The following is a 26,756-nucleotide window of genomic DNA, read 5'->3' on the forward strand; positions in this document are numbered from 1 at the left end:
TTCTACTTGGTTGATTTCAGCTCTGAGTTTGATTATTTCCTGCCTTCTACTCCTCCTGGGTGTATTTGCTTCTTTTTGTTCTAGAGCTTTTAGGTGTGCTGTCAAGCTGCTGACATATGCTCTTTCCTGTTTCTTTCTGCAGGCACTCAGCGCTATGAGTTTTCCTCTTAGCACAGCTTTCATTGTGTCCCATAAGTTTGAGTATGTTGTATCTTCATTTTCATTAAATTCTAAAAAGTTTTTAATTTCTTTCTTTATTTCTTCCTTGACCAGGTTATCATTGAGTAGAGCATTGTTCAATTTCCACGTATATGTGGGCATTCTTCCCTTATTGTTATTGAAGACCAGTTTTAGGCCGTGGTGGTCCGATAGCACGCATGGGATTATTTCTATCTTTCTGTACCTGTTGAGGCCCGTTTTTTGACCAATTATATGGTCAATTTTGGAGAAAGTACCATGAGGAGCTGAGAAGAAGGTATATCCTTTTGCTTTAGGATAGAATGTTCTATAAATATCCGTTAAGTCCATTTGGCTCATGACTTCTCTTAGTCTGTCTACATCACTGTTTAATTTCTGTTTCCATGATCTGTCCATTGATGAGAGTGGGGTGTTGAAATCTCCCACTATTATTGTGTGAGGTGCAATGTGTGTTTTGAGCTTTAGTAAGGTTTCTTTTACGTATGTAGGTGCCCTTTTATTTGGGGCATAGATATTTAGGATTGAGAGTTCATCTTGGTTGATTTTTCCTTTGATGAATATGAAGTGTCCTTCCTTATCTTTTTTGATGATTTTTAGTTGGAAATTGATTTTATTTGATATTAGAATGGCTACTCCAGCTTGCTTCTTCTGACCATTTGCTTGGAAAGTTGTTTTCCAGCCTTTCACTCTGAGGTAGTGTCTGTCTTTGTCTCTGAGGTGTGTTTTCTGTAGGCAGCAGAATGCAGGGTCCTCGTTGCGTATCCAGTTTGTTAATCTATGTCTTTTTATTGGGGAGTTGAGGCCATTGATATTGAGAGATATTAAGGAATAGTGATTATTGCTTCCCGTTATATTCATATTTGGATGTGAGGTTATGTTTGTGTGCTTTCATTCTCTTTGTTTTGTTGCCAAGACGATTAGTTTCTTGCTTCTTCTAGGGTATAGCTTGCCTCCTTATGTTGGGCTTTACCATTTATTATCCTTTGTAGTGCTGGATTTGTAGAAAGATATTGTGTAAATTTGGTTTTGTCATGGAATATCTTGGTTTCTCCATCAATGTTAATTGAGAGTTTTGCTGGATACAGTAATCTGGGCTGGCATTTGTGTTCTCTTAGGGTCTGTATAACATCAGTCCAGGATCTTCTGGCCTTCATAGTTTCTGGCGAGAAGTCTGGTGTGATTCTGATAGGTCTCCCTTTATATGTTACTTGACCTTTTTCCCTTACTGCTTTTAATATTCTTTCTTTATTTTGTGCGTTTGGTGTTTTGACAATTATGTGACGGGAGGTGTTTCTTTTCTGGTCCAATCTATTTGGAGTTCTGTAGGCTTCTTGTATGTCTATGGGTATCTCTTTTTTTAGGTTAGGGAAGTTTTCTTCTATGATTTTGTTGAAGATATTTACTGGTCCTTTGAGCTGGGAGTCTTCACTCTCTTCTATACCTATTATCCTTAGGTTTGATCTTCTCATTGAGTCCTGGATTTCCTGTATGTTTTGGACCAGTAGCTTTTTCCGCTTTACATTATCTTTGACAGTTGAGTCAATGATTTCTATGGAATCTTCTGCTCCTGAGATTCTCTCTTCCATCTCTTGTATTCTGTTGGTGAAGCTTGTATCTACAGCTCCTTGTCTCTTCTTTTGGTTTTCTATATCCAGGGTTGTTTCCATGTGTTCTTTCTTGATTGCTTCTATTTCCATTTTTAATTCCTTCAACTGTTTGATTGTGTTTTCCTGGAATTCTTTCAGGGATTTTTGCGATTCCTCTCTGTAGGCTTTTACTTGTTTATTAATGTTTTCCTGTGCTTCCCTAAGTGTGTTCAAGTCTTTCTTGAAGTCCTCCAGCATCATGATCAAATATGATTTTGAAACTAGATCTTGCTTTTCTGGTGTGTTTGGATATTCCATGTTTGTTTTGGTGGGAGAATTGGGCTCCGATGATGGCATGTAGTCTTGGTTTCTGTTGCTTGGGTTCCTGCGCTTGCCTCTCGCCATCAGATTATCTCTAGTGTTACTTTGTTTTGCTATTTCTGACAGTGGCTAGACTGTCCTATAAGCCTGTGTGTCAGGAGTGCTGTAGACCTCTTTTCCTCTCTTTCAGTCAGTTATGGGGACAGAGTGTTCTGCTTTCGGGCGTGTAGTTTTTCCTCTCTACAGGTCTTCAGCTGTTCCCGTGGGCCTGTGTCTTGAGTTCACCAGGCAGCTTTCTTGCAGCAGAAAATTTGGTCTTACCTGTGGTCCCGAGGCTCAGGTTTGCTCGTGGGGTGCTGTCCAGGGGCTCTCTGCAGCGGCAGCAACCAGGAAGACCTGTGCCGCCCCTTCCGGGAGCTTCAGTGCACCAGGGTTCCAGATGGTCTTTGGCTTTTTCCTCTGGCGTCCGAGATGTGTGTGCAGGGAGCAGTCTCTTCTGGTTTCCCAGGCCTGTCTGCCTCTCTGAAGGTTTAGCTCTCCCTCCCACGGGATTTGGGTGCAGAGAACTGTTTATCCGGTCTGTTTCCTTCAGGGTCCGGCGGTGTCTCAGGCGCAGGGGTCCTGCCGATCCTGGGCCCTCCCCCACGGGAGCCCAGAGGCCTTATACAGTTTCCTCTTGGGCCAGGGATGTGGGCAGGGGTGAGCAGTGTTGGTGGTCTCTTCCGCTCTGCAGCCTCAGGAGTGCCCACCTGACCAGGCGGTTGGGTCTCTCTCTCACCGGGTCTGGGAGCAGAGAGCTGCTGCGGGCCGGGATCCGCGGGTGTGGGACTTCCGGTAAACCCAGAACGTGCCCGGTTCTAGAGAAATTCTGCTTCCGTGTGTCCCAAGCTCACCAGGCAGCTTTCTTGCAGCAGAAAATTTGGTCTTACCTGGGGTCCCGAGGCTCAAGTTCGCTCGTGGGGTGCTGCCCAGGGGTTCTCTGCAGCGGCAGCAACCAGGAAGACCTGTGCCGCCCCTTCCGGGAGCTTCAGTGCACCAGGGTTCCAGATGGTCTTTGGCTTTTTCCTCTGGCGTCCGAGATGTGTGTGCAGGGAGCAGTCTCTTCTGGTTTCCCAGGCCTGTCCGCCTCTCTGAAGGTTTAGCTCTCCCTCCCACGGGATTTGGGTGCAGAGAACTGTTTATCCGGTCTGTTTCCTTCAGGGTCCGGCGGTGTCTCAGGCGCAGGGGTCCTGCCGATCCTGGGCCCTCCCCCACGGGAGCCCAGAGGCCTTATACAGTTTCCTCTTGGGCCAGGTGATGTGGGCAGGGGTGAGCAGTGTTGGTGGTCTCTTCCGCTCTGCAGCCTCAGGAGTGCCCACCTGACCAGGCGGTTGGGTCTCTCTCTCACCGGGTCTGGGAGCAGAGAGCTGCTGCGGGCCGGGATCCGCGGGTGTGGGACTTCCTCTTATGTAACTTTGAAAACATATGATTGATTTCTGCTTGCACCTGGAACTGAACTGAACTCTGAAACATATGATTGGTTTCTGCAGCTCCCTGTACCCAAATCCCGTGGGGGAGAGAGCTGGACCCTCAGAAGTGGGTACAATCCTGAGAACTAAGAAAAGACTAATACTTTCTGCCCACATTCCTGACCCAAGAGGAAATCGCCTAGTGCCATCTGTGACCCCTGGGCACAGGGACCTAGGAGCAGGACCCTTCAGGTTTCAGCCTGCACCGAGAGCTGAAAGCCAGTCGCCAGGAGTGCCTACACACCTGAGAGTGGATATAAGACCAACTATTCTGCTCTAAGAGACCTGCCTGGTGGACTCAGAACACACAAAGGCAGAAGTCCTCTGGGATAGGACACTTCAGTTTCTGGCTGTGCGTGGAACTGAACTGAATCTATCCAACAGCTCCCTATACCCAAATCCCATGGGGGAGAGACCTGAACTCCCAGAAGTGTGGACAGTGCTGAGACCTCATGACAGACCACCACTTCTGCCCACTTCTGCCCACATTCCCAGCCCAAGAGGAAACTGTGCCTCTGGATACAGAAATATAAGGAGCAATTAGGAGCAGGAAATGGCTGGTTTCTGCCTGCGCCCAGAACTGAACTGAATCAGTACCACAGCTCCCTGCGCCCAAATCCCGTGGGGCAGAGAGCTGGACAGACCCTCAGTAGTTTGGCCACTCTGGAGAACTCAGAGGAGACAAGTACTTTCTGCCCACATTCCTGATCCCAAGAGGAAATTGCTTACTTCCATCTGTGCCCCCTGGGCACAGGGACCTAGGAGCATTCAGGGGCACGACCTTTTGGGTTTTTGCCTGAGCCTAGAGTTGAAAGCCAGTTACCAGGAGCTCCTACACACCTGAGGGCAGAGTTCTCTGTTCCCAGATCTGGCTGAAAAACAAAACAAAACAAAACAACTCAGGTCTACAGGAGTGCTGACACACAGACCTACAGGAGAGCCAAGCCATTTTCAGAAACAAGCTAACACCAGAGACAACCAGATGGTGAGAAGCAAGCCCAGGAACCTAAGCAATAGAAGCAAAAGACTACTTGGCATCATCAGAGCCCAGTTCTCCCAACAAAGCAAATACTGGATATTCAAACATACCGGAAAAATCAATATTTGGATTTAAAATCACATTTTGTGATGGTGATGGAAGACTTTAAGAAGGACATAAATAACTCCCTTAAAGAAATACAGGGCAACACAGGAATAAGTAGAAGCCCTTAAAGAGGAAACACAACACTCCCTTAAAGAATTACAGGAAAACACAACCAATCAGGTGAAGGAATTGAACAAAACTATCCAGGATTTTAAAATGGAAAGAGAAACAATAAAGACACATCAAAGGGAGACAACCCTGGAGATAGAAAACCTAGGGCAGAGGTCAGGAGTCATAGATGCAAACATCACCAACAGAATACAAGAGATAGAAGAGAGAATCTCAGGGGCAGAAGATACCATAGAAAATATCGACACAACCATCAAAGATAATGTAAAACGCAAAAAGCTCCTAACCCAAAACATCCAGGAAATCCAGGACACAATGAGAAGATCAAACCTAAGGATAATAGGTATAGAAGAGAGTGAAGACTCCCAACTTAAAGGTCCAGTAAATATCTTCAACAAAATTATAGAAGAAAACGTCCCTAACCTAAAGAAAGAGATACCCATAAACATACACGAAGCCTACTGAACTCCAAATAGGTTGGACCAGAGAAAAATTCCTCCCATCACATAATAGTCAAAACACCTAATGCACACACACAGAAAAAAGAATTTTAAAAGCAGTAAGGGAAAAAGGTCAAGTAACATATAAAGGTAGAACTATCAGAATTACACCAGACTTCTCACCAGAGACTATGAAAGCCAGAAGATTCTGGGCAGATGTCATACAGACCCTAAGAGAACACAAATGCTACCCCAGGCTACTATATCCAGCAAAACACAAAATTAACATAGATAGAGAAACCAAGATATTCCATGACAAGACCAAACTTACACAATATCTTTCTACAAATCCAGCCCTACAAAGGATAATAGATGGAAAACTCCAACACAAGGAGGAAAACTACACCCTAGAAAAAGTAATCTCCTTGCAATGACACCAAAAGAAGAGAAACACAGAAACATAATTCTACCTCTAACAACAAAAACAAAAGGAAGCAACAATCACTATTCCATAATATCTCTTAGCATCAATGGACTCAATTCCCTAATAAAGAGACATAGACTAACAGACCGGATACGGAAAGAGGGCCCACCATTTTGCTACATACAGGAAACACACCTTAGAGACAAAGATAGCTACTATCTGAGAGTAAAAGACTGGAAAACAACTTTCCAAGCAAATGGTCTTTAGAAATAAGCTGGAGTAGCCATTCTAATATTGAATAAAATTGACTTTCAACCAAAAGTTATCAAAAACGATACAGAAGTACACTTCATATTTATCAAAGGAAAAATCCAGCAAGATGAACTCTCAATCCTAAATATCTATGCTCCAAATACAAGGGCTCCTACATTCATAGAAGAAACCTCACTAAAGCTCAAAGCACACATTGCACCACACACAATAATTGTAGGAGATTTCAACACCCCACTCATCAATGGACAGATCATGGAAACAAATTAAACAGAGACATAGAGAAACTAACAAGTTATGAACGAAATACACTTAAGAGGTATTTATAGAATATTTCGTACTGAAAAAAAAGAATATACCTTCCTCTCAGCACCTCACGATACATTCTCCAAAATTGATCATGCAATCGGTCACAAAACAGGCCTCAACAGATACAAGAAGATTGAAATAGTCCCATGCATCCTATCAGATCACCATAGACTAAGGCTGGTCTTCAATAACAACAAAAACGACAGAAAGCCCACATATACATGGAAGTTGAACAATGCTCTACTCAATGATAACTTGGACTAGGAAGAAATAAAGAAAGAAATTAAATACTTTTTAGAATTTGATGAAAATGAAGGCACAAATTACCCAAACTTATGGGACATGATGAAAGCTGTGCTAAGAGGAAAACGCATAACTCTGAGTGCCTCCAGAAAGAAACAGGAGAGAGCATACATCAGCAGCTTGACAGCACACCTAAAAGCTCTAGAACAAAAAGAAGCAAATACACCAAGAGGAGTAGAAGGCAGGAAATAATCAAACTCAGGGCTGAAATCAACCAAGTAGAAACAAAAAGAACTATATAAAGAATGAACAAAATCAGGAGATGGTTCTTTGAGAAAATCAACAAGCTAGATAAACCCTTAGCCACTCTAACCAGAGGACACAGAGAATGTGCCCAAATTAACAAAATCAGAAATGAAAAGGGAGACATAACAACAGAATCTGAGGAAATTCAAAAATTAATCATATCCTACTATAAGAGCCTATATTCAACAAAACTGGAACATCTGGAGGAAATGGACAATTTTTTAGACAAATACCAGGTACCAAAGTTAAATCAGGATCAGATAAACCATCTAAACAACCCCATAACTACTAAAGAAATAGAAGCAGTTATTAAAAGTCTCCCAACCAAAAAGAGCCCAGGACCAGATGTGTTTAGTGCAGAATTCTATCAGACATGCATAGAAGAATTCATACCAATACTGTTTAAATTATTCCACAAAATTGAAACACGTGGAACACTACCCAATTTTCCTATGAAGCCACAATTATGCTTATATCTAAACCACACAAAGACCCAACAAAGAAAGAGAACTTCAGAACAATTTCCCTTATGGATATCGACGCAGAAATACTCAATAAAATTCTTGCAAACTGAATCCAAGAACACATTAAAACAATCATTTATCATGATCCAATAGGCTTCATCCCAGGGGTGTAGGGATGGTTCAGTATATGGAAATCCATCAATGTAATCCACTCTATAAACAAACTGAAAGATAAAAGCCACATGATCATTTCATTAGATGCTGACAAAACATTTGACAAAATTCAACACCTCTTCATGATAAAAGTCTTGGAAAGAAGAATTCAAAGCCCATACCTAAGTGTAGAACAAGCAATGTACAGCAAACCAGTAGCTAACATTAAATTAAATGGAAAGAAACTTGAAGCAATCCCACTAAAATCAGGGACTAGACAAGGCTGCCCACTCTCTTTCTACTTATTCAATATAGTACTCAAAATCCTAGCCAGAGCAATCAGACAACAAAAGGAGATCCAGGGATACAGATTGGAAAAGAAGAAGTCAAAATATCACTATTTGCAGATGATATGATAGTATATTTAAGTGATCCCAAAAGTTCCACCAGAGAACTACTAAAGCTGATAAACAACTTCAGCAAAGTGGCTGGGTACAAAATTAACTCAAATAAATGAGTAGCTTTCCTCTACTCAGAGGATAAACAGGCTGAGAAAGAAATTAGGGAAATGACACCCTTCACAATAGTTCCAAATAACATAAAATACCTCTGTCTGACTTTAACCAAGCAAGTGAAAGTTCTGCATGGCAAGAACTTCAAGCCTCTGAAGAAAGAAATTGAAGAAGATCTCAGAAGTTGGAAAGACCCCGCATGCTCATGGATTGGCAGGATTAATATTGTAAAAATGTACATTTTGCCAAAAGCAATCTACAGATTCAATGTAATCCCCATCAAAATTCCAACTCAATTCATCATAGAGTTAGAAAGAGCAATTTGCATATTTATTTGGAATAACAAAAAACCCAGGATAGCTAAAACTATACTCAACAATAAAAGAAAGATTCTATGGGAATCACAATCCCTGAACTTAAGCAGTATTACAGAGCAATAGTGATAAAGCCTGCATGGTATTGGTACAGGGATAGACAGATAGACCAGTGGAATAGAATTGAAGACCCAGAATTGAACCCACACACCTATGGTCACTTGATCTTTGACAAAGGAGCTAAAACCATCCAATGGAAAAAAGATAGCATTTTCATCAAATGGTGCTGGTTCAACTGGAGGTCAGCATGTAGGAGAATGTAAATCGATCCATTCTTATCACCCTGTACAAAGCCTAAGTCCAAATGGATCAAGGACCTCCATATCAGACCAGATATGTTCAAACTAATAGAAGAAAAAGTGGGGAAGCATCGCAAATATATGGGCACTGGGGAAAATTTCCTGAACAAAACACCAATGGCTTATGCTCTAAGATCAAGAATCGACAAATGGGATCTCATAAAACTGCAAAGCTTCTGTAAGGCAAAGGACATTGTCATTAGGACAACATGGCAACCAACAGATTGCAAAAAGATCTTTACCAATCCTATATCTGATAGAGGGCTAATATCCAAAATATACAAAGAACTCAAGAAGTTTAACTCCAAAGAGCCAAATAATCCTATTAAAAATGGGGTCTGGAGCTAAATAAAGATTTCTTAGCTGAGGAATATCTAATCGCCAAAAAGCACCTAAGGAAATGTTCAACATCCTTAGCCACCAGGGAAATGCAAATCAAAACACTTCACACCTGAGATTCCACTTCACACCAGTCAGAATGGCTAAGATCAAAAAGTCCGGCGACAGCAGATGTTGGTGAGGATGTGGAGAAAGAGGAACACTCCTCCATTGTTCGTGGGATTGCAGACTGGTACAACCATTCTGGAGATCAGTCTGGAAGTTCATCAGAAAATTGGACATTGCACTACCTGAGGATCCAGCTATACCTCTCTTGGGCATATACCCAAAAGATGCCCCAACATATAACAAAGACACGTGCTCCACTATGTTCATAGCAGCCTTATTTATAATAGCCAGAAGCTGAAAAGAACCCAGTTGTCCTTCAACAGAGGAATGGATACAGAAAATGTAGTACATCTACACAATGGAGTACTACTCAGGTATCAAAAACAATGACTTCATGAAGTTCATAGGCAAATGGATAGAACTAGAAAATATCATCCTGAGTGAGCTAACTCAATCACAGAAAAACACCCTTGGTATGCACTAACTGATAAGTTGATATTAGGCCAAAAGCTTGAATTACCCAAGGTACAATCCACAGACCACATGAAGCTGAACAAGAAAGATGACCAAGGTGCAGATGCTTCAATCCTTCTTAAAAGGGGAATAAAAATATTTATGGTAGGTGATATGAGGCTAAGTTTGGTGCAGAGAGTGAAGGAATGGCCATTAGAGCCTGCCCCACATGTTGGCCATATATATACAGCCACCAAAACTAGATAAGATTGATGAAGCTAAAGAGTGCATGCTGAGAGGAACTGGATATAGATGTCTCCTGAGAGCCACAGCCAGAGCATTTCAAATACAGAGGTGTATGCTAGCAGCAAACCATTGAATTGAGAATGGAATCCCTGTTGGAGGAATTAGAGAAAGGATTGAAAGAGCTGAATGGGCTTGCAACCCTACAAAAACAAGAATGCCAAGAACTAGAGCTCCCAGGGACTAAACCACTACCCAAAGACTATACATAGATTGACCCCAAAGACTATACATAGATTGACCCATGGCTCCAACTGCATATGTAGCCGAAGATGGCCTTGTTGGGCAGCAAAGGAAGGAGAAGCCATTTGTCCTGCCAAGGTTGGACCCTCAGTGTAAGGGAATGCCAGGGGGCAGTACGGGAAGGGTTGTGTGGATGGGGAGAGAAACACCCTTATTGAAGAAGGGGAGAGAGAGGGAATAACGGGCTTATGGATAGGAAACCGGGAAAGGGAATAACATTTGAAATGTAAATAAAGGGATATCCAATAAAAAATTTTATTTGTAAAAAAAATGATTGATCTGAGTGTACTTTTGAAAAAGATCTAAGCAGAATTATGTAACATATTTCTGTCATTATCAAAAATATGGATTTTTATTATTAACATTCTTAAGCATTGCAACGGTTACTTTTACAACCTTTGTATTCATCCCAACACATACCCTCTTTTTGTACCTGAGTGCTAAGTGATAAACATCTATGCTTGAGAACTTCACATGAATCTTTGTAACTGAAAATTCTATTATTTAAAATATATCATATTAAGTTTAAATTCTAAACTACAAACCAAACGCTGTGAATTTGTAGAAAGTGTTTTTTATCAAATATGTCTGTAATGCTTCTTTAGGCGACCATAGAACAGTGTTTGAAGATCTCCTCTCAAGCACCTCAGATGTCTACAGTTTATGTCAAAAGTTAACATTTGGCATGATTTATGTCAGAAATTACCTAATGACTAGTTTTTGATTGATTGTATCAAACTGAGTATAGGAGCTTGAAAAAGAAATTGTGCACTCTTCTTGGCATATTAGATCACCCGAGTAAGAGTATCCAAAGGGGGTCCTCAACAAATGCTTTGTAGGAGTTACTGAGCTAATTCTAATCTCTAGGTGGGTTGAGATATCAGTTTTCTCTATCAGCCCTGCTTTTATTTCAGTGTTCCCACATTCAGAAGCCAGAATGTCACAGATCCTAGATTTACAAATATATAAAATGAATATAAAATAAAATTAATCAATAATAACTCATACTGATGACATTAAAAAGAAACTATTACTAGTACATACTCTGCCCTGGCTTAGATGAATAAATATCTCATTTTGTGTCTTAATTTAGTATGTTTTGGAAATTTTAACTTTATTTTTTTCAAATCCTATTTTAAATGATGGTTTTTATATGTGTCATGCTTGAAAAGACATATTTAGAAGACAGTTGGTCACAGTGTCAGTTTCACAGAATGGTAGTAGTGGATTCTCCTCTAGGGTTGTGATCTCTCCAGCCATGGGTCCTTTGCTAGGTTTCCAGTACTAGGCATGACTTCCCTCCTGTTACATGGGACTTTATGCCAATCAGATGTCTGTTAGCTCTAATATGTTAATTCCACTATTGCCTTGTTGGGCTTACCTTGCCAGGCCAGTCACTGCAGTTCATAGTATTTACAGCTGAGCAGGATGTTGTTAAGCGATTTCATCTGGCAACCTACATAGCATCTTTTGACTCTATGGTGGTTAATCATCAGGAAGGAAGCTTCTGGGTCTGTATAACTTGATTTCTCTAAGTTCTGTGACCAAAGTGTATCTTCAGCAGTGGTATAAATAAGTAGAAAAAAATAATAGAAGAGTTTACACACAAGCTATGTTGGTCAACCAAGAGACAGTAGCCCGAATTGCCTCTGAGCCACCTAGCAGCACAGAGGTAGATACCGGTCATGGGCCTTTTTGTTTAATAGTCTATGACTTCTGGTGAGAGCATTAGTCCTCATGTCCTTCATGGTACTTCTTCTACATATAGCATGTTTTGCTAGTAATTTCCTAGATATCCCAAGAGAGGATATACTTGTATATATATTTAAAAAACATTTTTTATAGATAGTCACAAAATATGCATATTATTTGAAGGAGACAGTGATGAGAGGGTTTAAAGACTTTTTTTTTTTTTTACTGGATTGAGTAAAACTATAATAACAATTAACACACAATTTATTTTATTTTATTTTTTTATCTTTGTTAACTTGAGTATTTCTATTTACATTTCGATTGTTATTCCCCTTCCTGGTTTCCCGGCCAACATCCCCCAACCCCTCCCCCTCCCGTTCTATATGGGCTTCCCCTTCCCATCCTCCCCCTATGACCACACTCCCCCCAACAATCACGTTCACTGGGGGTTCAGTCTTGGCAGGACCAAGGGCTTCCTCTTCCACTGGTGCTCTTACTAGGCTATTCATTGCTACCTATGAGGTTGGAGCCCAGGGTCAGTCCATGTATAGTCTTTGGGTAGTGGCTTAGTCCCTGGAAGCTCTGGTTGCTTGGCATTGTTGTTCATATGGGGTCTCGAACCCCTTCAAGCTATTCCAGTCCTTTCTCTGATTCCTTCAACGGGGGTCCCGTTCTCAGTTCAGTGTTTTAATGAGGGCATTCACCTATGTATTTGCTGTATTCTGGCTGTGTTTCTCAGAAGAGATCTACATCGAGTTCCTGTCAGACTGCACTTCTTTGCTTCATCCATCTTACCTAGTTTGGTGGCTGTATATGTATGGGCCCCATGTGGGGCAGGCTCTGAATGGGTGTTCCTTCTGCCTCTGTTCTAAACTTTGCCTCCCTATTCCCTGCCAAGGGTATTCTTGTTCCCCTTTTAAAGAAGGAGTGAAGCATTCGCATTTTGGTCATCCTTCTTGAGTTTCATGTGTTCTGTGCATCTAGGGTAATTCAAGCATTTGGGCTAATATCCACTTATCGATGAGTGCATACCATGTATGTCTTTCTGTGATTGGGTTACCTCACTCAGGATGATATTTTCCAGCTCATCCATTTGTCTATGAATTTCATAAAGTCATTGTTTTTGATAGCTGAGTAATATTCCATTGTGTAGATGTACCACATTTTCTGTATCCATTCCTCTGTTAAAGGGCATCTGGGTTCTTTCCAGCTTCTGGCTATTATAAATAAGGCTGCAATGAACATAGTGGAGCATGTGTCTTTTTTATATGTTGGGGCATCTTTTGGGTATATGCCCAAGAGAGGTATAACTGGGTCCTCAGGTAGTTCAATGTCCAATTTTCTGAGGAACCTCCAGACTGATTTCCAGAATGGTTGTACCAGTCTGCAGTCCTACCAACAATGGAGGAGTGTTCCTCTTTCTCCACATCCCCGCCAACATCTGCTGTCACCTGAGTTTTTGATCTTAGCCATTCTCACTGGTGTGAGGTGAAATCTCAGGGTTGTTTTGATTTGCATTTCCCTTATGACTAAAGATGTTGAACATTTCTTTAAGTGTTTCTCAGCCATTCGGCATTCCTCAGCTGGGAAGTCTTTGTTTAGCTCTGAACCCCATTTTTAATAGGGTTATTTGTCTCCCTGCGGTCTAACTTCTTGAGTTCTTTGTATATTTTGGATATAAGCCCTCTATCTGTTGTAGGATTGGTAAAGATCTTTTCCCAATCTGTTGGTTGCCGATTTGTCCTAACAACAGTGTCCTTTGCCTTACAGAAGCTTTGCAGTTTTATGAGATCCCATTTGTCGATTCTTGATCTAGAACATGAGCCATTGGTGTTTTGTTCAGGAAATTTTCTCCTCATGTGTTTGAGATGCTTCCCCACTTTTTCTTCTATTAGATAAAGTGTATCTGGTTTGATGTGGAGGTCCTTGATCCACTTGGACTTAAGCTTTGTACAGGGTGATAAGCATGGATCGAATGCATTCTTCTACATGTTGACCTCCAGTTGAACCAGCACCATTTGCTGAAAATGCTATCTTTTTTCCATTGGATGACTTTGGCTCCTTTTTCAAAAATCAAGTGACCATAGGTGTGTGGGTTCATTTCTGGGTCTTCAATTCTATTCCATTGGTCTATCTGTCTGTCTCTGTACCAATACCATACAGTTTTTATCACTTGCTCTGTAATACTGCTTGAGTTCAGGGATAGTGATTCCCCCTGAAGTCCTTTTATTGTTGAGGATAGTTTTAGCTATCCTGGGTTTTTTGTTATTTCAGATGAATTTGCAAATTTTTCTGTCACTCTCTGAAGAATTGGATTGTTATTTTGATGGGGATTGCATTGAATCTGTAAAATCTGTAAAATCGCTTGTGGCAAAATGTACATTTTTACAATATTAATCCTGCCAATCCATGAGCATGGGAGATCTTTCCATCTTCTGAGGTCTTCTTTAATTTCTTTCTTCAGAGGCTTGAAGTTCTTATTGTATAGATCTTTTATTTGCTTGGTTAAAGTCACACCGAGGTATTATGTATTATTTGGGACTATTATGAAGGGTGTCATTTCCCTAATTTCTTTCTCGGCTTGTTTCTCTTTTGTGTAGAGGAAAACTACTGATTTATTTGAGTTAATTTTATACTCAGCCACTTTGCTGAAGGTGTGTATCAGGTTTAGTAGTTCTCTGGTGGAACTTTTGGGATCACTTAAATATACCATCATATCATCTGCAAATAGTGATATTTTGACTACTTCTTTTGCAATCTGTATCCCCTGGATCTCCTTTTGTTGTCCAATTGCTCTAGCTAGAACTTCAAGAACTATATTGAATAAGTAGGGAGAGAGTGGGCAGCCTTGTCTAGTCCCTGATTTTAGTGGGATTGCTTCAAGTTTCTCTCCATTTAGTTTAATGTTAGCGACTGGTTTGCTGTATATGGCTTTTACTATATTTAGGTATGGGCCTTGAATTCCTATTCTTTCCAGGACTTTTATCATGAAGCGGTGTTGAATTTTGTCAAATGTTTTGTCAGCATCTAATGAAATGATCATGTGGTTTTGTTCTTTCAGTTTGTTTATACTGGATCACATTGATGGTTTTCTGTATATTAAACCATCCCTGCATGCCTGGGATGAAACCTGGGAGGATCATGGTGGATGATTGTTTTGATGTGCTCTTGGATTCGGTTTGCCAGAGTTTTATTGAGTATTTTTGCGTCGATATTCATAAGGGAAATTGGTCTGAAGTTCTCTTTCTTTGTTGGGTCTTTGTGTGGTTTAGGTATAAGAGTAATTGTGGCTTCATAGAAGGAATTCGGTAGTGCTCCATCTGCTTCAATTTTGTGGAATAGTTTGGATAGTATTGGTATGAGGTCTTCTATGAAGGTCTGATAGAATTCTGCACTAAACCCGTCTGGATTTGGGCTTTTTTCTTGTTGGGAGACCTTTAATGACTTCTTCTATTTCGTAGGAGTTATGCGGTTGTTTAAATGGTTTTTCTGTTCCTGATTTAACCGGTACCTGGTATCTGTCTGGGACATTGTCCATTTCCTGTAGATTTTCCAGTTTTGTTGAATATAGGCTTTTGTAGTAGGATTTAATGATTTTTTGAATTTCCTCTGATTCTGTAGTTATGTCTCCCTTTTCATTTCTGATTTTGTTAATTTGGACACACTCTCTGTGTCCTCTCGTTAGTCCTGCTAAGAGTTTATTTATCTTGTTGATTTTCTCAAAGAACCAACTTTTGGTTCTGTTTATTCTTTCTATGGTCCTTTTTGTTTCTACTTGGTTGATTTCAGCTCTGAGTTTGATTGTTTCCTGCCTTCTATTCCTCCTGGGTGTATTTGCTTCTTTTTGTTCTAGAGCTTTTAGGTGTGCTGTCAAGCTGCTGATATATGCTCTCTCCTGTTTCTTTCGGCAGCCATTCAGAGCTATGAGTTTTCCTCTTTCCTTGTGTCCCATAAGTTTGGGTTTGTTGTACCTTCATTTCATTAAATTGTAAGAAGTCTTTCATTTCTTTCTTTATTTCTTCCTTGACCAGATTATCATTGAGTAGAGCATTGTTCAAGTTCCATGTATATGTGGGCGTTCTTCCCTTATTGTTATTGAACACCAGCTTTAGCCCATGGTGGTCTGATAGGACGCATGGGATAATTTCTGTCTTTCTGTATCTGTTGAGGCTTGTTTTATGACCAATTATATGGTCAATTTTGGAGAAAGTACCATGAGGTGTTGAGAAGAAGGTATATCCTTTTGTTTTAGGATAGAATGTTTTGTAAATATCTGTTAAGTCCATTTGGTTCATGACTTCTCTTAGTCCGTCTATGTCTCTGTTTAATTTCTGTTTCCATGATCTGTCCATTGATGAGAGTGTGGTGTTGAAATCTCCCACTATTATTGTGTGAGGTGCAATGTGTGCTTTGAGGTTTAGTAAGGTTTCTTTTATGTATGTAGGTGCCCTTTTATTTGGCGCATAGATATTTAGGATTAAGAGTTCATCTTGGTGGATTTTTCCTTTGATGAATATGAAGTGTCCTTCCTTATCTTTTTTGATGACTTTTAGTTGAAAATCGATTTTATTCGATATTGGAATGGCTACTCCAGCTTGCTTCTTCAGACCATTTGCTTGGAAAGTTGTTTTCCAGCCTTTCACTCTGAAGTAGTGTTGTCTTGTATCTGAGGTGTGTTTCCTGTAGGCAGCAGAATGCAGGATCCTTATTGTGTGTCCAGTTTGTTAATCTATGTATTTTTATTGGGGAGTTGAGTCCTTTGATGTTGAGAGATATTAAGAAATAGTGATTATTGCTTCCTGTTATATTCGTATTTGGATGTGAAGTTATGTTTGTGTGCTTTTCTCTTTGTTTTGTTGCCAAGACTATTAGTTTCTTGCTTTTTCTAGGGTGTAGCTTGCCTCTTTATGTTGGGCTTTACCATTTATTATCCTTTGTAGTGCTGGATTTGTAGAAAGATATTGTGTAAATTTGGTTTTGTCATGGAATATCTTGGTTTCTCCATCAATGTTAATTGAGAGTTTTGCAGGATACAGTAGCCTGGGCTGGCATTTGTGTTCTCTTAGTGTCTGTATGACATCTGTCCTGGATCTTCTGGCTTTCATAGTCTCTGGTGAGAAGTCTGGTGTGATTATGATAGGCCTGCCTTTATATGTTACTTGATCTTTTTTTCCTTACTGCTTTTAATATTCTTTCTTTATTTTGTGTATTTGGTGTTTTGACTATTATGTGACGGGAGGATTTTTTTCCTGGTCCAATGTATTTGGAGTTGTGTAGGCCTCTTGTATGCTTATGGGCATCTCTTTCTTTACGTTAGGGAAGTTTTCTTCTATGATTTTGTTGAAGATATTTACTGGTCCTTTGAGCTGGGAGTCTTTACTCTCTTCTATACCTATTATCCTTAGGTTTGATCTTCTCATTGAGTCCTGGATTTCCTGTATGTTTTGGGCCAGTAGCTTTTTCCGTTTTACATTATCTTTGACAGTTGTGTTGATGATTTCTGTGGAATCTTCTGCTCCTGAAATTCTCTCTTCTATCTCTTGTATTCTGTTGGTGATGCTTGTATCTGGGGCTCCTTGTCTCTTCCTTTGGTTTTCTATATCCATGGTTGTTTCCTTTTGTACTTTCTTTATTGCTTCTATTTCCATTTTTAATTCCTTCATCTGTTTGATTGTTTTTTCCTGGAATTCTTTCAGGGATTTTTGTGATTCCTCTCTGTAGGCTTCTACTTGTTTATTTATGTTTTCCTGCATTTCTCTAAGGTAGTTCTTCATGTCTTTCTTGAAGTCCTCCTGCATCATGATCAAATATGATTTTGAAACTAGATCTTGCTTTTCTGGTGTGTTTGGATATTTAGTGTTTCTTTTGGTGGGAGAATTGGGCTCCGATGATGCCATGTAGTCTTGGTTTCTGTTGCTTGGGTTCCTGCGATTACCTCTTGCCATCAGATTATCTCTGGTGTTACTTTGTTCTGCTATTTCTGACAGTGACTAGACCGTCCTATAGGCCTGTGTGTCAGGAGTGCTGCAGACCTGTTTTCCTGTTTTCTTTCAGCCAGTTATGGGAACAGAGTGTTCTGCTTTCGGGCGTGTAGTTTTTTCTGTCTACAGGTCTTCAGCCGTTCCTGTGGGCCTGTGTCCTTAGTTCACCAGGCAGGTCACTTGGAGCAGAAAAGTTGGTCTTACGTGTGGTCCCGAAGCTCAAGTTTGTTCGTGGGGCGTTGCTTCTGAGCTCTCCATGAGGGCAGCAACCAGGTGGACCTGCACCGCCCTTTCTGGGAGCCCCCGTGCACCAGGGTCCCAGATGGCGTTTGGTGTTTTCCTCTGGATTCAGAAATGTGGACAGAGTGTAGTCTCTTCTGGCTTCCCAGGCGTGTCTGCCTCTCTGAAGGCTTAGCTCTCCCTCCCACGGGATTTGGGTGCAGAGAACTGTTGATCCGGTCCCTTCATGTCTTGGCGGTGTCTGGACTGTGGGGGACCTAACACACAATTTATTAAAATAACAAGTACAAATTTCAATTGAAAGTATTAAATTTAAGAAAATTTGACTAGAAACTCATATCTTAAGGAAATGGGTAGATTATCTTTCAAAGTTCATAGTTCTCTTGATTATTGTTACTAATAAACCTTTGTTGAGTTTAACATCAGTTCTCTGTGTTGCATTTACTCAGGAATTTTTCTCAGTGTTGAAACCATTGGAGTAGAAGTTCAATTATAACAATTCACTCAATTCTTTGAATCTTTCCTAAGTTTTGTGACAAAAAGTGTGGGAGTCTATCATCAAAAATTATCTTAAATTATATACCAGTTGACCACTGATTTACGTTTTCCTTCAGCTGAAAGCATAGAACCTATCATATCAGACTTGAACAATGTGCTACTGAGTTAGTGAGTCATTCTGTCGGTTTCTGGGAGTCATACCAAAAAGGCATTACTGATAATTATCAGATGACTATCTTTGTATCTCTTCGACTTAGAAATACCTTGTTTAAGCTATTATCTTTTTTTTCTTTTTTTTTCTTTTCTTTTCCCGGAGCTGGGGACCGAATCCAGGGCCTTGTGCTTGCTAGGCAAGTGTTCTACCACTGAGCCAAATCCCCAACCCCATAGGCTATTATCTTAAGAAGGATTTGTGAAATGTTAATTTTAGTATTCTGACAATTGCAATGTATACTGACAAAATTATTTTTGCATTCTCAGAATGCTCACTTAAGTTTACTGTCTCAGAATTGCCTATCTTGATTTCAGTTTGTAGAGAAATGGAGCATATTAGCTAATAGGCAAAGATAAACTAGTTGTTCAACCCAATCAGCCAAATGAAAATTAGTTAGTGAAAGTTTCATGTTGCTTTCCAGTTTAAATAAATGTTGGTATTGATTATTTTCTAACACACACACTGTGTGTGTGTGTGTGTGTGTGTGTGTGTGTGTGTGCGTACATGTCTGTTTTGTATGTATATCTATGTGTGTTTCCTGTCAGAGTACGTGAGGAAGCCAGAGGTTGCTCTTTAGTGTCTTCCTCTGTTGCTCTCCGTCTTATTTTTTTCAGAGGATCTCTCATTGAATGTGCAGCTCACTATTTTTGCTAGCCTGGCTAGCCAGTGAGCCCTGGAGATCCTCTCTTTGTACCCAGTTCCCTCTCGGTCATGCGTAGAGCACTTTGCTCACTGACCCTGTCCATTTACTCCCTAGCTCCATGCCGTGATAATTATTATTTACCTTTTTAACCTTGAGGTTGACTCTTGGTAGGGTAGTCCAGGTGACGTGGGACTCCTTGTAACCCCCACCATCTTTGAGTTCATGATTTTCCTGCTATCGTCCTTTGGCTCTGAAATTATAGGCTTGTCTTTTCCTTGGAATATCTTAATAGGATTTCTAAATGTGATCCTAATGGGACAAAAACCCTTTGTTTCAAGTAAACCCCACTCATTCATGTATCACTTGAAAATTTTAATGCCATTATATTAATGATACTATAATAATTCCCATTTTAATGGTAGCATTTGATACTCCAATCAGGATTCACCATTTTGAGAATAGTTCTTTATGAATATAAGTGTTTTAAAGTTACAAGTATTGCCTGTAAGCGAGTTTCTTGTGATTACTCACTGAAGCACTAACCATGACAATTGTGAGGTTAATCTTCATTGCCAACTGACTGAATTTAGACTCATCAGGAAGACAGTACTTCTGGGAATGCTTATGACTGTGTTTTCATAGAGGTTGAACTAAGAAGGCTGAATATTAATGTGAAACATGTCACCAGTCTAATGGAGTGGGTTTTTTTTTTTTGTTTTGTTTTACTGGTGTTATACAAGTATGCTTTCTGATTTTGTGTTTTATGGATTTTGCTTTTGTGCATATGTGTCTTTTTCTTATTCTCTTTGTAATTTTACTTTTCACGTTTATTTGTTTTTGGGAGGGGGAAGGGAGGTGTAGGGTATAGAGTTAGGGAAGATCTGGAAGGAGGTAGGGGGATAGGAAACAATGATCAAAATATATTGAATGAAAGATAGTTTTCAATAATTAGGAAGAGGTAGGTGAAGAGAAAGCAACCTGAGCACCAGCGTTCACCGTTCTCTGCTTCCTTAATGCACAGTGTCACTAGCTGCCTCGTGCTTCCACTGCCATGCCTCCCGACTATGGTGGACCGCATTCCTTACACTGTTCACCAAAGTAAACTTTTCTCCCTTAAGTTGCTTTGCTGTTACATAGTTGGGCATATCAATGACAACAGAACTAACATAATGATCCCTGTGGGAGTTGCTAGGTAAAATGAACCCAACTTGAGTATGAGTGTTCACTGCTTAAAGTCCTATCACTTGATTCCCTGCTGACTTCATGGGCACCACAATCTTTTTAGATGTGGTATTTTCAATATTATTTGGAGTGGCTGGAAATATGTATAGATGATGAATCTACCAAAATTTCCACCGAAATCTAAGTAATACCACCTTCAGTTTTATAAAGTCTATAAAGCCTAGTGCTATTTTATCATGCTTTAATAAACCACAGCAGCGAGCTTATCAACTAACTTCTTTTTGCTACTTTTTATAGTACTTTCATAATAATCTCTTGTATAGTATTTCCTGGCTTCAACGGTGAATGATATTAATTTGTAAAAAAACATTTCATTCAAAGTAGCCTTGAATAATTGCTTGTAAGTTGCCAATGCTTTGTTTTTTACTTGCAATATAAGATGCTTTCCTTAGAGTTTATATGCTTTGCAGATAATAGAAGCTTCAAGGAGATGGCTTCATAATGTTGTTTTGGAACAGTTTCTTGATAGCAAAAAACAGAAGGAAACTGTAGCTCTGTATATGCTATGGTCAAGGGGTTCTTCCCCCAAGGCATTTTCTTGAATACTTTGATATATTCCTCCTTAAATTTGTATAATTTTTAACAGATGGCAAATTGCTAAGTAGCATTACTTAAATTCTTATTTTGAAGTTATACACCACAAAGTCTTTTAAAGTATGATCTACTGTGTACTGCTCTAGTTGGTGGAGAGACCTGGTAGAGTGGAGTCAGTCGATAGGGGGCCTAGAGTCTCATGCACCAGCCAGCTTCACTAAGAGAGTCAGCAGTTCACACCCTGAGAGAGAAGACAAACCACACGAACAAAGCATACAACCACGAGGACAAGACACATAGCAAAAACATGTTTTCATAGAGACATAGGAAACAAATGGCAGAGGCCAGTTGTAATGAATAATTCAAAGTAAATCCACTCCTATCCTCTGAACCTGGGAAGGGCACAAAAAACACATTCCAAGAAAAATTCTGTTTTTTGAAGAAATTAAGATTACAAGACTTTTGTTTCTTTGAGTTTTTTCAAAAGCACTCAGATTTTCCTCACAAGACTCTATTTTTGTACTGTGTTCTAACAATCTACTTTATTGGTAATTTATGAAGCATACCAGTTAAAATTATAATTTGAATTATTCCTTACCCTATAACTGCATTTTACAGCATCTCTTCTGTCTGAGTTAGGATCTTGTCAAGTTTTAAAACCCAGCACTGTGGTTTAGTCATGGTTCGGTATAACTGTAGTTTCTATGACTGCAATTTAATATGCATGAATTGGTTTTAGCTATTTATACAAGTTAATTTATATCAATATAAAAATCTACAAATTTATTCTAGATCTTACACTTGTAATAGGGAACTATCATGTTTCTTTTTCAAGACTTTTTCCATTTTTAAAACAGTAAATACTGATGAAGTTGGAAATTAGGTTAAGAAAATCATGATATACATGCAGATTATAATTTTTTAAAAGTTGTAACACTGTATTATTGGGGTGAAAAACATGGCATTAGAGTTTGATTGTAACTTACCTACTTAAGATCATTAGCAGTGTTCCATGTCTAGGTTACAGCCCTCCTGTCACTCCTTACACACAGTGGCATGTGTACAGTCCTCCTGTCACTCCTTATACACAGTGGCATGTGTACAGTCCTCCTGTCACTCCTTATACACAGTGTCATGTGTACAGTCCTCCTGTCACTCCTTATACACAGTAGCATGTGTACAGTCTTCCTGTCAGTCCTTATACACAGTGGCATGTATATTTTTGCTTGTTTGCCTTGCAGTTTGCTGCAATCTTAGTTGCTCTCTTTATTAAACTTTCTTGTCAAATTTGGTTTTGGGAAAGATTTTCTTTCCAATGATTTTTAAATTAATCTTTTGACAGTTCTATCTTTTGACATATATATATGTATATATATATACATATATATGTATATATATGGATTTTATTGTGGCATTTATCTATATTTAATTGTACTTTGCTCATATTCACACTCAATTATTACTTCCGGTCATCTGCTTACTAGTCCTTCTCCTCCCTACTAACATTAAATATTGATTTCAAGGGATGGGAGAGAAAGCTGAGGAGCTTTTTACTTTGTAGAGGACCTAGCTTTGGTTCCGAGCACACACATGGTAGCTCACAAAAGTCTATAACTTCAGTTCCAGGGAACTAGTTGAACTCTTTACCTATTTCCTTCCCTCCCTCGACACTCCCTCCCTTCATCCCAAGAAACAAGGTCTCTGAATCTAGAGCTTATGAATTAGGTGAGCCTGCCTGGCTGTCCAGTTCCAGGCTCCTCTTGTCTTTGCTGCCCCAATGCTGGGGCTCCAGATGCTATTTACCATGCTTGGCTTTATGCCAGTACTGGGGATTCAAATTCATGGCTGTGCGGCAAGCGCATAACTGACTAGGGTGTCTCTCTAGCTCCCCTTTCTCTCTTACACACACACACACACACACACACACACACACACACACACACAAACACAAACACAAAATGAAATCCTAACTAAGACAGTGGTTCTGGAATTTTAATTCATTTGGTCTTAACAAGGGTCAGTTAACTTAAGAGGTGAGTTAGTGTTATGTATCCCACAAAAGGAGTGCACATGTCCTGCAGTCAGAGCGTATTTATAAGAACGACAGTGGAACCCAGCACAGGAAGAAGTAGTAGTCACAAAACAGAGGAGAGAGCTCAGCGATCAAGCATGCTATAGGGCGAGATCCAAAGGCCTTTGCTTCATTGTAAAGACTTGGATGTTTATTCTTTAAGAGTAGGAAGTGTTCAAATGTTCTGATTGCCCATCATCAGATTACTTTCACTTTGAACCACTAAGAAACTTAATTGGTAGTTGCGATGAGTTACGTTAGTGAGGAAAGAATGGCAGCTGAGAGAGTAGTGAGGTTACTGTAGTCATTTATGTGCTTGATGGTGATTGGTTAGATAGTTGTGGTAGTGTGGTATCATCTGTGTAGATATATTTTTAAAAGTACAAGAAAAAGTTTCTAGTACAGTATATGTGAGATATGAAAGGAAGAATATTTATTCTAAGATTTTTGACCTGGGAAAAACTTGGAAGATAAGGAGATACCCTTAGTGCCTTAGGTAAGATTGCATGAAAAACTGATTCCGTTGTGGACCTGAACTTGAGGTGAATCACAAGTAAACACACTGAAACTTAGATATGATAATGTGCTACTTAATTTTGTGCAGAGATGCTTCTGCAATATAGCTCACCTTTCTCATAATAGAACATCTCCCCTGTGTGGTGACAGCCATGCTTTTGGAGTAGGTCAGATGACCACATGTTGTTAGTGAAGTTATTGTCTTCTAGCAACTCAGCAGCGAGAAGCACACTTGGCAGGGATAAATACAAAGAGCAATCCATGGCTCTGAACATTAATCTGTAGGAAACTTTGGCGGACGTCTTAAAGTTTAAAAGAATAGCTATTAGCAGTCTGAGAATCAAGTACATAAAGCTTCATGTGTTGAGGTTGTCTGTAGTCTCTCCTCCCTGAATGTGTTCTATACCACCATATTTCTTTAGCGTTTCACCTGCTACCTCTATGCTTGGACTTCTACCTTGGTAAGGCAACATCCTTAGTCTTCATTTAATTAAGTCTATGCCCTTGTTTATTTGCATTAGGTTCTTTTTAGAAATTCTCATTATCTGTACTCCATTTTTAGTGAAGATTTCTGGGAGAATATGCTTTGTATTTTAAGAAAATTTGTTCTTGCCAAGTCTTGAGATCACAGGGTTTTTTTTTGTTGTTGTTCAAATGACCTATGTTTGTATAACTTATGTACGAGAACTTATAAGTTCTCCTAAGTTATGGGAATATGTCAACTGATAGTATATTTGCATCTTTGAATTGTTCATATGCAGCGGGAAATAGTTCTAAGTAATGCCACATTTTGTAATATAGGATAGTGATACTATTTCAGGTCATTTGGCCTGTGTATTAGTCAGTGATTTCTAGAGGAACAAAAGCCTTATAGGATAAATAAATCACATATATTTAAGAATGCAGTAGCTGGACTGCTCCCAAAACCCGTGGGAGAGAGAGCTCACCGCCTGGACAGGGGGGCACTCCTGAGAATGCAGAGCGGAAGAGACCACCAATACTGCCCACCCCTGTCCACATCACTGGCCCAAGAGGAAACTGTATACGGCCTCGGGGAACCAGAAGATAGGGGCACTGGACCTGCAGGTTCCCTGTGCTCCAGACACCTCCAGAACCTGAAGGGACCGAATCAACAGTTCTCTCCACCCAAATCCCGTGGGAGGGAGAGCTAAACCTTCAGAGAGGCAGACATGCCTGGGAAGCCAGAAGAGACTACACTCTGCCCACATTTCTGAATTCAGAGGAAAACACCAAACGCCATCTGGGAATCTGGTGCATGGGGGCTCCCAGAAGAGGCAGCGCAGGCCCTCCTGGTTGCCGCCCTCACGGAGAGCTCAAAAGTAACACCCCACAAGCAAACTTGAGCCTCGGGACCACAGGTAAGACTAAGTTTTCTGCTCCAAGTGACCTGCCTGGTGGACTCAGGACACAGGCCCACAGGAACAGCTGAAGACCTGTAGACAGGAAAAACTGCACGCCCAAAAGCAGAACACTCTGTTCCCATAACTGGCTGAAAGAAAACAGGAAAACAGGTCTGCAGCACTCCTGACACACAGGCCTATAGGACAGTCTAGCCATTGTCAGAAATAGCAGAACAAAGTAACACCAGAGATAATCTGATGGCGAGAGGTAAACGCAGGAACCCAAGCAACAGAAACCAAGACTACAAGGCATCATCGGACCCCAATTCTCCCACCAAAGCAAACACTGAATATCCAAACACTCCAGAAAAGCAAGATCTAGTTTCAAAATCATATTTGATCATGATGCAGGAGGACTTCAAGAAAGACGTGAAGAACTACCTTAGAGAAACACAGGAAAACATAAATAAACAAGTAGAAGCCTACAGAGAGGAATCACAAAAATCCCTGAAAGAATTCCAGAAAAACACAATCAAACAGTTGAAGGAATTAAAAATGGAAATAGGAGCAATGAAGAAAGAACACAGGGAAACAACCGTGGATATAGAAAACCAAAGGAAGAGACAAGGAGCCGTAGATACAAGCATCACCAACAGAATACAAGAGATAGAACAGAGAATCTCAGGAGCAGAAGATTCCACAGAAATCATCAACACAACTGTCAAAGTCAATGTAAAACGGAAAAAACTACTGTTCCAAAACATACAGGAAATCCAGGACTCAATGAGAAGATCAAACCTAAGGATAATAGGTATAGAAGAGAGTAAAGACTCCCAGCTCAAAGGACCAGTAAATATCTTCAACAAAATCATAGAAGAAAACTTCCCTAACGTAAAGAAAGAGATGCCCATAAGCATACAAGAGGCCTACACAACTCCAAATACATTGGACCAGGAAAAAATCCTCCCGTCACATAATAGTCAAAACACCAAATACACAAAATAAAGAAAGAATATTAAAAGCAGTAAGGGAAAAAGGTCAAGTAACATGTAAAGGCAGACCTATCAGAATCACACCAGACTTCTCACCAGAGACTATGAAAGCCAGAAGATCCAGGACAGATGTCATACAGACACTAAGAGAACACAAATGCCAGCCCAGGCTACTGTATCCTGCAAAACTCTCAATTAACATTGATGGAGAAACCAAGATATTCCATGACAAAACCAAATTTACACAATATCTTTCTACAAATCCAGCACTACAAAGGATAATAAATGGTAAAGCCCAACATAAGGAGGCAAGCTACACCCTAGAAAAAGCAAGAAACTAATAGTCTTGGCAACAAAACAAAGAGAAGAAAAGCACACAAACATAACCTCACATCCAAATACGAATATAACAGGAAGCAATAATCACTATTTCTTAATATCTCTCAACATCAAAGGACTCAACTCCCCAATAAAAAGACATAGATTAACAAAAGTGGATACACAATGAGGATCCTGCATTCTGCTGCCTACAGGAAACACACCTCAGACACAAAGACAGACACTACTTCAGAGTGAAAGGCTGGAAAACAACTTTCCAAGCAAATGGTCTGAAGAAGCAAGCTGGAGTAGCCATTCTAATACTGAATAAAATCGATTTTCAACTAAAGGTCATCAAAAAAGATAAGGAAGGACACTTCATATTCAT

General features: G+C 40.0%; 1 protein-coding gene across 47 annotated transcripts in view; it reads left to right on the top strand.

Annotated features, from left to right (window-relative positions):
* Positions 1 to 26,756, top strand: part of Rims2 (regulating synaptic membrane exocytosis 2) — a 520,587-nt gene that overhangs the window by 132,954 nt on the left and 360,877 nt on the right.

The sequence above is a fragment of the Rattus norvegicus genome, chromosome 7 (assembly GCF_021556685.1).
Source record: "Rattus norvegicus strain SHRSP/BbbUtx chromosome 7, alternate assembly SHRSP_T2T, whole genome shotgun sequence".
Classification (NCBI taxonomy): domain Eukaryota; kingdom Metazoa; phylum Chordata; class Mammalia; order Rodentia; family Muridae; genus Rattus; species Rattus norvegicus.